Source organism: Grammomys surdaster, unplaced genomic scaffold, assembly GCF_004785775.1.
Source record: "Grammomys surdaster isolate TR1022 unplaced genomic scaffold, NIH_TR_1.0 513, whole genome shotgun sequence".
Classification (NCBI taxonomy): Eukaryota; Metazoa; Chordata; class Mammalia; order Rodentia; family Muridae; genus Grammomys; species Grammomys surdaster.
In genome coordinates, this window is record NW_021604932.1 from 979,364 (window position 1) to 991,709 (window position 12,346).

Here is a 12,346-nt window from a genome sequence, read left to right on the forward strand (position 1 = left end):
CACAGGATAAAACCTCACAGCAGGACTCAGCAATGCCTAAGCCTCAGGTGGTTGTGCCCCCGGTGCTAATGTCTAAGCTGTCCACTAACGCCCCGAATTTTACCCATCAGGATATTCTTCTAATTATGCAGAATCCTATGAAGATGGATGTGAGGATTATCCCACTCTATCAGAATACGTTCAGGATTTCCTGAATCATCTTACAGAACAGCCTGGAAGCTTTGAAACAGAAATTGAACAGTTTGCAGAAACCCTGAATGGATGGATCACAACAGACGATGCTTTGCAAGAACTTGTGGAACTTATCTACCAACAGGCCACGTCTATCCCAAATTTCTCTTACACGGGAGCTCGCCTGTGTAATTACCTGTCCCATCATCTAACAATTAGCCCACAGAGTGGCTTCCGCCAATTGCTACTCCAAAGGTGTCGGACGGAGTATGAAGCAAAAGACCAAGCTGCAAAAGGGGATGAAGTGACTCGAAAACGATTTCATGCATTTGTTCTGTTTCTTGGAGAACTATATCTTAACCTGGAGATTAAAGGAACGAATGGACAGGTTACAAGAGCAGATATTCTTCTGGTTGGTCTTCGGGAACTGCTGAATGCTCTGTTCTCTAATCCTATGGATGACAACTTAATTTCTGCAGTAAAATTGCTAAAGTTGACAGGGTCAGTTTTAGAAGATACTTGGAAGGAAAAGGAGAAAACTGATATGGAAGAAATAATTCAGAGAATTGAACATGTTGTCCTGGATGCAAACTGCAGCAGAGATGTAAAACAGATGCTCCTGAAGCTTGTTGAACTTCGATTGAGTAACTGGGGCAGGGTCCATGCAACGTCAACATACAGAGAGGCGACCTCTGAAAATGACCCTAACTATTTCATGAATCAACCAACATTTAACACATCTGATGGTGTTCCTTTCACTGCAGCTGACTCAGATTACCAAGAAAAGTATCAAGAGTTACTTGAAAGAGAGGACTTTTTTCCAGATTATGAAGAAAATGGAACAGATTTATCAGGGCCTGGTGACCCATATTTGGATGATATCGATGATAAGATGGACCCAGAGATTGAAGAACCTTATGAAAAGTTTTGTTTGGAATCAGAGCGCAAATGAAAACAGTAAAGTTAAATTTGAGGATATCAGTTTTTTGTTTTTTGTTTTTAAGTTTAGGTATGCTGATTTAGCAGAATACAGGAAAGGAAGGAACTGTGTCAGACTTATACCAAATTAAGGATGTTGAGTTCTGTTACTAATATATGCAACTTTAATTTTGTTTAACAGTACCTGCCAAAATAAACTTTATTCCCTGTAACTTAAAATGTGTATATATATAATAGTTTTATTATGTACAGTTAATTCACTGTTTTAGCTGCAATAAAATCGATTTTGAAATAAATGAAATGTTGAAAGAAAATGTTGCTAGCTGTTTAGACACTTATTGTTCAACTTCTTTTTCTTGAGGTTAAAAAGTCTTAGCCTGAAAATACATATTACTGCAAAAATGTAGCATTCGTTTTTAAATATGATTATTACAGCTTTTATTTTAGTTTAGCACTTGACTCTCTATATATTGAGTTTCAAGTACTAATCACAATCATGAAAATCTTTAGCACCAAAGTCTTGGAATATCTAAACAACCTATTTACATATGTAGATGCTATTTGATACAAAGGGCTTTTAAATTGTCATTAATGTGGGGTGAGTGGGGCTTAGAACAGCAGCTAAGGAACCAAGACTCTTCACTGAGGATTTATTCCAATTCAAGAGTGATTTGGTTTTTTGTTTGCTTCTCCTGACTAACTTCATTACCCTCCATTCTACAGTATTATTCTGCTTTCTTTATATGGCTTACTCATTTTGATTTCATTTCATGGGTTGCATCGACTTTTTACTAGAGAATTTGACTAGGTATTTGTCATTCAAATTTTCATCTGCTTTATAATTGATATACTGTGAGGATAGCTTTTCTAATACTTTTACTATAATGTACCACCTCAGCCCTATTTAATGTTTTTATCTAATGTCAAATCTTTTTCTAACTAACTAAAAATAAACATATATAAAAGGGTTGCTTGTAAATATGCATGTAAATAGTTGTGTTAATAACTCATTGTTTTACATTTGGTACATCTGTGACTGCTTATACACTTAGATTTCCCACTTCTGCTTGTTTGTTTGTTCAGTCTATATTAAAATTAGAATTTGAAAATTAGAAACAAAAATGAAATACCCTTCAGATAAATATGAAGGACATCCACCAATCCTTAACTGATGTAAGTATGCCTTATGCTCCTCAGGTACATTGCAATGGGAGATATAAATCATACTGCTTTCACGAAATTCTATTACTAAAGAAAATATTGTGAAAATGAATATAAAGTAAAAAACTCTAGAGTTCTAGGATTTTTTCTGACTTTTGCCTCTAGTTATGGTCAGGAAATTAGGAATGCTCTAGGTTTCGGACTGAAGAACCTGAAATGCAGGCAATTATACACTATTTTTTTTTAATAAATTCAGGTAATTATATACTATTTTTACAAACATTTTCTACTATTTTGACTGAAGGTTAAGAGTAAGGAATATCTCATTCAATGACTCAGTATTTTAGAAATGCATTATTCTTACATTTGACATTAATGTTATACTCTGAAGAATTTACTAGAGTCTTATTTGAAGTAAATCCAATGTGTATGAGTTCATACACGAAATAAAAGCCTTAAATAGTGTGTGAGAGCATATGTTGTATTTTCCCAATCACCTTTTATCCCATTAAAAGCCTGTGACTTAAACCTAGAATGGTAATTAGTGAGAAGGTACTTTTTTTCTATGATGCTGCATGCTGTGGTACACTTTGTATGATGCCCACTCTATGTACACTTGTAACAATAGATATGAATGGAAGTTAAACACTTGTGGTAATCTAAGGTCTTATATTTCTACTCTTCATCACAGGACTCTAGTTGTTTTTATTTATTTATTTATTTATTTATTTATTTATTATTTTTCTCTATTTTTATCCCAGGTTTTTCATACATAAATTATGTTTCTACTTTATGAATTTTTTATTATCATCTTAAATTTTTTTACAGTCCGATATTCATCCCCCTTCCAATCTGCCCCTGACCACTATTCATCCCATACCTCCTCCCCACACTGTCTCGAAGAGGATGTCCGCAACCACCACCCTCACCCCACCAGACTTCCCTATTTCCAAGGACCTGAAGTCTCTCATGAGTTAGGTGCATCTTCTCTCACTGAGACCAGACCCAGAAATCCTCTGTTGTATATGTATTGGGGGCCTCATATCACCTGGTGTATGCTGTCTGGTTGGTGGCTCAGTATCTGAAAGATCTCCAGGGTCCAGTTTAGTTAAAACTGCTGGTCTTCCTATTGAGTTGCCCTCCTCCTCAGCTTCTTCCAGCTTTTCCCTAATTCAAACCCAGGGGTCTTCAGCTTCTGTCCATTGTTTAGGTGTAACTATCTGCATCTGACTCAGCTGATTGTTGGATCTTTTAGAGGGCAGCGATGCTATGTTCCTGTCTCTAAGCACACCATATTATCAGTAACAGTGTCAGGCCTTGGAGCTTTTCCTTAACTGGATCCCAATTTGGAACTGTCACTAAACCTCCTTTCCCTCAGTCTCCATTTTTTGTTGCTGCAGATTTTTTTAGACAGGAACAATTCTAGGTTAGAGTTTTTGACTATGAGATGTCTACCACACCCTTCTACTTGATGCCCTGTCATTCTACTGGAGGTGGACTCTAGAATTTCCCTCTCCCCAGTTTAAGGCATTTCATCTAAGATCCCTTATTTTGAGTTCTGACAGTCTCTCATCTCCCAGGTCTCTGATACATTCTACAGGGTCCCCCTACCTCCTACCTCCAGAGATTGGCTGTTACCATTCTTTCTGCTGAGGGCTCTTTAGTTTTAACAGAAATTGTTTCCCAGCTGCTTCTGCAGCACTCATATAACTATTGAAGTCCATTTCAGTATGGCAATATCATGAGTGTTGCTCAAGTATCTAATAATCAATAAGTAGAGAGTCATATTTGACTCTTGTAATTTGCAATAGAACTCTAGGAATAAAGGTGGATGTTTTACTTCACTTTCTTTGTATAATAGGAAGAGCAGGTGACAACAATATCTTAGTGTGATAAATCTTTGGTTTTAGTGTATCAGCAGCCTGGGAGATTTTCTGGCACACTGTAGGTCATCAATATATGACAATCTTCATAATGTAAGGAATTATACAGACTTTTGTAGGAAGAGCAAAGGTGGGAGGAGTTAGTAGAGGAAGAGGAGGAGTAAGGGGGAGAGGAGGAAGAGGAGCTAGGAGAAGAGAGAGAGAAAGAGAGAGAGAGAGAGAGAGAGAGAGAGAGAGAGAGAGAGGGCAGATGTTCACGTGTCTGTAGCATTCAAAGTTGTTGGTATATCTAGGTTGGGTATTGGGTTACACTTCTGATTGTATGGGTATCTTGTTACTGATCATTACCAAACATATAAGTCTTGATTAATCTTTAAGCATTAGAGTCTCATCTTTCTACTGGGACCACGTGGATGGCAGGATGTTCTGGGCAATGCCCAGCCTTGCAGAGACAGCATGGAAGATTGACAGAACCATCTCCCGTGCTAGTGTCTTTTGGGTGGCAGGGCTGGTGTTTCTGGCTGACCTGTTCTAGCTGCTGTGGACATGTGACCTCTGGCCATGGAACATGATGGCTGAGCTAGGCAGAGCTGCCACAGCTTAGATACTCTGCCTGTGCCAGAAGCTGATTTAAATAATTACTTCAAGACTTTAAACTGAGTTTTCTGAATAAAAATATTATAACACAATACTATCATTAGGCATAATAGATTGACTCTATGGAAAATACAATGACAGTTTTTCACTAATATTTGTTTGCTATTTCTTTCCAGTTTTCTAAAACTTATGGCCCTGTGTACACTCTATATTTTGGCTCACAAACTACTGTGGTATTACATGGCTTTGAGCCAATAAAAGAAGCCCTGATCGACCATGGAGAAGAGTTCTCTGGAAGAGGAAGTTCCCTAGTTTTTGAAAAGGTTACTAAAGGACAGGGTAAGTGTGTGTGTGCTTATGTGTGTACTGAGCAGTTTTCAGAGCAAACTGAAAGGAGGAGAGTAGAGGTCATGCTTGCTTTTCAGAAATACTTTGAGACTCTATTGCTGCCACCTGTGAGCTCCTTCTATGTCTGCAATCCAGTGTCTGTTCCAATTTCTTCAGGCATTGATTTTAGCCATGGAATTGCATGGAAAGCCACAAGGCGTTTCAAAGTCAATACCCTGAGGACCATGAGCACGGGAAAAAGAACCATTGAGGGCAAAGTGTAAGAGGGAGCACAGTGGCTAGTGAAGGAACTGAAGAAAGCTAAGTACAGGTTAGATTCTGACTTTTATATCTTTGTTTATGAATGGTTGTGTATGAGAAATACTGTTTCTATCTTATTCTAAGTTTTTTTTTCCTAATGAGATGTCATGAGCATAGATCTCATGCTAACTTTTAGTGCATTGTGGAGCCATAAGTTCCCCTTAATACAAAAGTCATTTGTTCTTTGTAGAGCATCGTAAGAGGATGATTGTCAATGATAATGGTTACCACATAAATGTAAAGAGTCTAGACCAGGAACTATTGGATTTCTTTCATTTTTTTTTAAGAACAACTGCTTCACTCAAGTTTCTAAGTGTCTTTCTAGAATAATGTTTGCACTTCTTGGTAATAGTAATGTGATGGACTATTTTTATTTCTTGGCTGATTGTAATAGATTTTTCATCAATTATTCTATATCTGATTTTAGCATGAGTTCAAAACGTTTTCATTATTTCTTCTGATGTAGTATTTAATATTTTACTTTATAGCCTTTACTAAAACAAACTTGAACACAAATATTCAAAATTTATGCACACATAAAAATTAATAAAATGATTCATTTAACTACAGGAGAAACAGTTTCATTGATTAGTATTTCCCTATGCATCTTCAGATGTGGAAGTCATATTCACCTTTATAAGTTTTTTTTTTATTAGAAAACTGATGACTGTTCCTTGCTGTTATGCTGGATGCTACTCACCTAGTGTGTTAAACAAAAGAATTATACTTTTGTTTAAATTTCTACATGAATAATTTTGGACATTTATTCTTATAAATACAGTAAAGACTGACAATAATATTTTCCATGTGTATGGCATCCACACAAAAAAGTAATCTCAAAGTAGTTCACTTCATCCTCTTTGCTTAAAAGAATGTGATACCTTAGTATACTATAAGGTATTAAAATCCTGGTATAACATCAGTAATCCCAATGAATTACACATGTTTAAATGTCCAATGTTAATTCATATGACCTTTCTTATTGTCTACATAGTTTATGATTACCTTCAACACAACATCAAAATTTTGAGCTTTTGATCATGGCAATTTCACTACTGAAAGTAGTATAAAAAAATCATGCTCTCATGGATTGTTATTGTTTTTGTTTCTGTCATAAAACACTGATCAAACTAAGTTGGTATTGGTTACAGCTGGCTTACATGTTACAACCCACCATGGAGGGAACCAGTGTGAGACCTCAAGAAAGAAACCTAGAAGTATTAACTGCAAAAGAAAACATGAAGGATACTCAGTGACATGTTCAACTTGTCTTTCTCAGTTTCTTTTTCCTACTGCCTAGAATCACATGCTTTAAATTGACATTGTCAATCGTGGGTTTAGCTCATGTCTCCATCATCAGCAATGAAGAAAAAGTACAGATAAGTGACCCCAGATTAGTTTCCTGAAGCAATGACTCAACTGAGGTTACTTCCTTTGAGTTAACTGTAGGTTGTGTCAACTTAACTAAAACTAACTAGCACAAAAACTGATTATTTACTTTCCTTACAGGTAAAATAAGTCACGTGACCAATATAATGCAAACATTTTAAACACATTTACAATATAATCTCTTGACACATAATGGAAAATATCCACAAATTTAGGTTTTGCTTAGACATATTAAATGTGAAGTTTTGCCGTAATAAATATTTACTTTCTTTTTAGTAAATGTTATTTTTGCAGTTGTACTACATGCTGGGTCAAGATCATGAAGATATTTTTGTACTAGTAAATTAAACATTTTGGCTTTACTTACCCATATAATTTATTTCCTCCTCCATTTTCTACCATTATTCCTAATTATAATACAATTTTAGTTTCATTATACTTTCACAGTGAATATTACCATGACATATGTATCAAATAGATAGTAAAATTTATTATTTAAAAGATGAACATGTGAAAAGCAAAGTGTTTATTTTGTCACAGTGTTTGCTCCACCTTATTTGGACATTTAAAATAAGGGTCCCCAAACCATTTATTAATATAAGTAGATCATACCATACTTTGCAGTTGTTGATATTAGATTTTCTTCATATGTAATATTGATATAGCCTGGATTTTGAATTTGTTTCCTCTAAATATTTAATGTCACTATGTGTACATGATTCTGTGTATTTCCACAATACTGACTAAATATGATTTTTTGTTTTCCTTTGTTTTTTAATTTGGTTATATTTTTGATTTTGGTGTTTGTTTGTTTGTGTTAGAGATACTATTTCTCTGAGTATATCTGATGGTCATGGAACTATGGATCCGACTGACCTGGAACTCAGATTTGCTCATGAATTGCAGATCTATTCCCTCTAGGTTGCCAGGATTGGTGCTATTGACATGGATAGGGACATTGCAGGATTTGCTCCTCGAGCTTCCAACCCTCTTACACACACAAACACACAAACTGTACCAATCCATCAGGATTTTAGCCTCTTTCTCAATCTATAACAAAACTTATTGGATTTGGCTTTATTTGAGAGAATGAGCTGTTGTACATCCACTAGTACAACATAATTCAAGGTGAGAAAATAATTCAAAGAAGCAAGAGCTTACAGGCTCAGTAGTAAAAAAGTTTTCATGTCACAACCATGAATTCTTGCAGTCATTTATGTCATCCCCTTTTCTTCAGACAGAAGACACCAAAAACTTACATTGAAAGATTTTTTTATTCTATTGATAAAGACATTAATTAGAGAAAATATCTGAGCAATGTTGATCACATTCTGTCAGAACTGTTCTATCAAACCAACTTGCCTTATTTTGTGGCCAAGGTTGAGGGAATAGGAAATGAAATCAAGAGAGTTATAGTCAGCATGGATGATATTTCAAAGATCTCCAGTGTATCCCAGTCAATATATTGGTTGAGACCTAGGAGCACACACCCAGTTTGACGTCAAGAACAAACTCTATATTGTCAACAGATCTTATGTGATGAATAAGTTGTAAGACATTTTGAATGGATATAACCAAAAACTAGTTCTCTGGCCCGGTTGCTAGAATACTGTAACACATCTACATGTCAAGCCAAAGAGCAAATAATATGTAATTCTTTTTTTCTTTACTCTTCATGTTTTATTAATGTAGTAACCAGGACAAATCTAATTAGACAAGATATATTTTGCAAACACAGTATCAAAGTAGAGTAACCACAGAGAAAGTTTATGTGTCACTGGGAAATAGTCCCTAGGCTACATTGGGTCTTCCTGCTATTTTTTATTGTTATTATTATTATTATTACTTTTTCATTGGATAGTTTATTTATTTACATTTCAGATGTCATCCCCTTTCCCCATTTTTGCCTCCCTAGAAAACCCCTATCTCACCCCCTCCTCCTTTTTTCTTTTATATCATTTTAATTACATGCAAGTTTTAAGATCAGTTCTAGGTTAAGAAACTATCAATACAATAGATGCAAACAGTCAAGGAACAAGCAAGACAATAAGCAAAGTTCCATGAACACTGCCATGATCACTGTTTCTAAGGGTGTATCAAGATGACAAAAATGTCTCAGTCTACTTCCCAGTCCTATCCCAAAGTCATTTTCATGTCTGAAGCCTACTTCCTTGTTCTAATATAAAATTTAGATTCCTGCCTGAAATTACTTCTTTGTTCTTAATCTAATATTTAGATTCCTACCTGAAATTACTTCTTTGTTCTAACTTAAGATTGAGATTTCTGTCTGAAGCCCACATGCTTGTCCTTGGCCAATGTCATATTCCTGCCAAGCAGCCCATTTCCTTGTCCTTGGCCCATGTCAGATTCTTGCCAAGAAGGTCAAAAGCTCTCTACCTTTCCCCCTTTTTATATTTCATAAAGAAGACCAAGCCTGTCTTTGGTCGTTCTGACAAGAATGCCTTCCTTATCCATCATGCAATATGCATTATCAAAAGCAATGTACTTCTGTCTTAGGTTGGTAAGGCTGTCTGCAGAATCTTACCTATCCTTGGCTTGCCAGCCTGTTAATTTAATAATTCTACATATGGATCCATTTTCAGTTACAAGCCATGTATTTTGGCTGCCGCCAACATGTTGATGTTGTTAAAGACAAGTTTTAACACGATGGGAAGGAATAAAAATATTCCCAGGACAAAAAGGGCTAGCATGATCATATATATCTATATCTATATCTATATCTATATCTATATCTATATCTATATCTATATCTATATCTATATCTATATACATGAGAGAGAGAGAGAGAGAGAGAGAGAGAGAGAGAGAGAGAGAGGAGAGATGCCATTTTTGAAGCTTGATCAAAATAGAAATATTGACCTCAAGACCATGAGTAATTTTATCAGAAGTATTGCCAAATAAACTCTCATCAGGACAACATTCTTTAAATTCATAATCTCACTATGCAAAGTTAAAACATCCAGTGAGGTGTTAAAATTATGCCACTCTTGGCATAATTCTTTGTCCTAGTACCAGAGTGTCTCAAAGACCAAGAGTTGCATTGATTGTACACTTCTGTAATTGCTTTGATACAAGAAGTTAAGACAGCTACTTTTGTTAACCATTTAGTAAAAAATGTTACTAATGTTTTGAATATACAAGAGGATTTATATACGCATTTGGAAGAAGAGATTGATACTCGTTATTCTATTCAAATCACGGGAAGGAGGTTCAGAGCGTAAGAGTAAGATCCATCTCAAGTGTCATGCCAATTACCATTTGATTTTTTTAGTTCCAAAATTTGTAGTGGTAGTCATTATAATTAGGAAAAAGTTTAAAGGCACTTCCAGAAGTAGTCATGCTAGCAATTTATGTAATTAAAGCTGTTATACCAGCAATAATCAAGCCCACTACACTCTCGATTCTGCTGATAGCCTAACTCACTTCTTCCAGTACTTGCAAGCTTTTTTCAGAAGACCAAGAGTCTGTGATACTCAGGGCAACAAAACAAAAGCTGTTTCATAGACTTCCATAACTGACATACTCGATTTCAACACACTAACACAATTAAAAAGTGTACAATCAATGCAACTTACATTAAATACTGTAGAAGGAATAAAAGTGTTTTTAACTTGACAATTAAAAGAGCCCTAACACATGTACTAGCATGTGTTTGAAATCCAGATCCTATCCCAAGTTTATCTCTTGCTAGCATAACATGACAGAGAACTGCAGCTAACTTCCAAATATGTCTCTAAAAATTTCCAGAACCAGCCTTCAAAATGAAGAATGCTATCTCCAATATTGGATTGATTTCTAGACCAGTACATGACTAAGTCAGAATAATTGGTCACATTTAAGAACAATACAAGACTCATTATAACTTCTCTTTTTGATTCTCTGTTCCATAAGGTCTAAAATTTCTATGAAAGGCAGCTTGTCCCATCAGGGGTATAGGTAAGCAAAGATGAGTCAGGAACGTATCTTCAATACAGCTTCCCAGTCACCACTGTCAGGGCACTCAGCAAGCTCACAGGTCACCATCATTCTTTGCCCTGGTACCAGCGTGTCTCACCTGTAGCTCTGGCAGCCACCGTGTTCCTTCAGCATCCTACAGAAAAATCACAAACATTTCCTCTTCCCTATATTAAATACCTGATCAGGATCATGCCATATGCCAGTAAGTGGATCCTTCCCTTTCACCTATGCATAAGTATGCCTACTTGTTGTGTGCCATAGACACTCAGCAGAAAGTTCCTTGGCATCAAAATATTTTTAAGAAATTAAAATAAAAAGAAGATGATTTAAATAAATTTGTGGTGTACAGGAATATACCGCCCCACTTTTTACTTTATGAAGATATTGTTTTAAAGCTTCATGGGCCCCTGTCACAGTCCCTTTTCCTTGACAATTATGAGGAATCCCAGTAATATGGGTAGTTAAATTGCTGCCAAACAGTATCAGTGCTCGACTGCTATTGCCATTTCCATTGTCTGGTTTTGTTGTTGTTGTTGTCTGTTTGTTTTAATTGTTGAACATTTATTTATCTATATTTCATATGTTATCCCCTTTCCACAACCCCTCCCTCAAGAAACCTCTTATCCCATCCTCCCTCCTTCTATTCCTATGAGGGTGTTCTTCCTCCTATCCACCCACTCCCAAACTTCTTGCCCTTTATTTCCCACTAACTGGGGGCATCCAGCCTTCACAGAACCAATGACTTCCTCTCCCACTGATGCCAGACAAGGTCATCCTCCACTACATATCCAACTGGAGCCATGGGTTCCTACATGTGTCCTCCCAAGCTAGCTATTTAGATGCTCAGAGTTCTGGTTGGTTGGTATTTTTGTCACCATGTAATTCCTGACATCCACAACAGTGTTTGTGTTTGGTGATTGCAACTGGGATAGATCTCCAGGTGGGGCACTCTCAAGATGGTCCCTCCTCCGGTCTCTACTCCAAACATTTTATCTGTATATATTCTTGTGTGTATTTTGTTACTTCTTCTAAGAAGGACCAAGCCCCCACTGTTTGGTCTTTCTTCTTCATGGGCTTCACGTAGTCTCTGAGTTATATCTTGGGTATTGTGGCTAAAATCCACTTATCAATGAATGCATACCATGTGTGTTGTTTTGTGATTCGATCACTTCATTCAGGATGATACTTTCTAGGTTCATCCATTTGCCTAAGAATTTCATGGATTCATTGTTTTTAATAGCTAAGTAGTAATATATTGTGTAAATGTATCACATTGCTTTATCCTTTCCTCTATTGAAGGACATCTGGGTTTATTCCAGCTTCTGGTTATTGTAGATAAGGCTGCTATTAACATAGTGGAGCATATGTTCTTATTATGCATTAGAGCATCTTTTGGGTTTATGTCCAGGAGTAGTATCACTGGATGCTCAGATAATGCTATCTCCAATTTTCTGAGGAGCCACCAGACTGATTTCCAGAGTGGTTGAACCAGCTTACAATCCCACCAACAATGAAGTAATGTTTCTCTTTCTCCACATCTACACCAGCATCTGCTATCATCTGAGTATTTAATCTTAGCC

General features: G+C 36.2%; 2 pseudogenes; both read left to right on the top strand.

Moving 5' to 3' along the window:
- LOC114633046 overlaps nt 1–12,346 on the top strand; it is a 60,852-nt pseudogene that overhangs the window by 210 nt on the left and 48,296 nt on the right.
- On the top strand, nt 18–1,132 carry LOC114633060 (annotated as a pseudogene).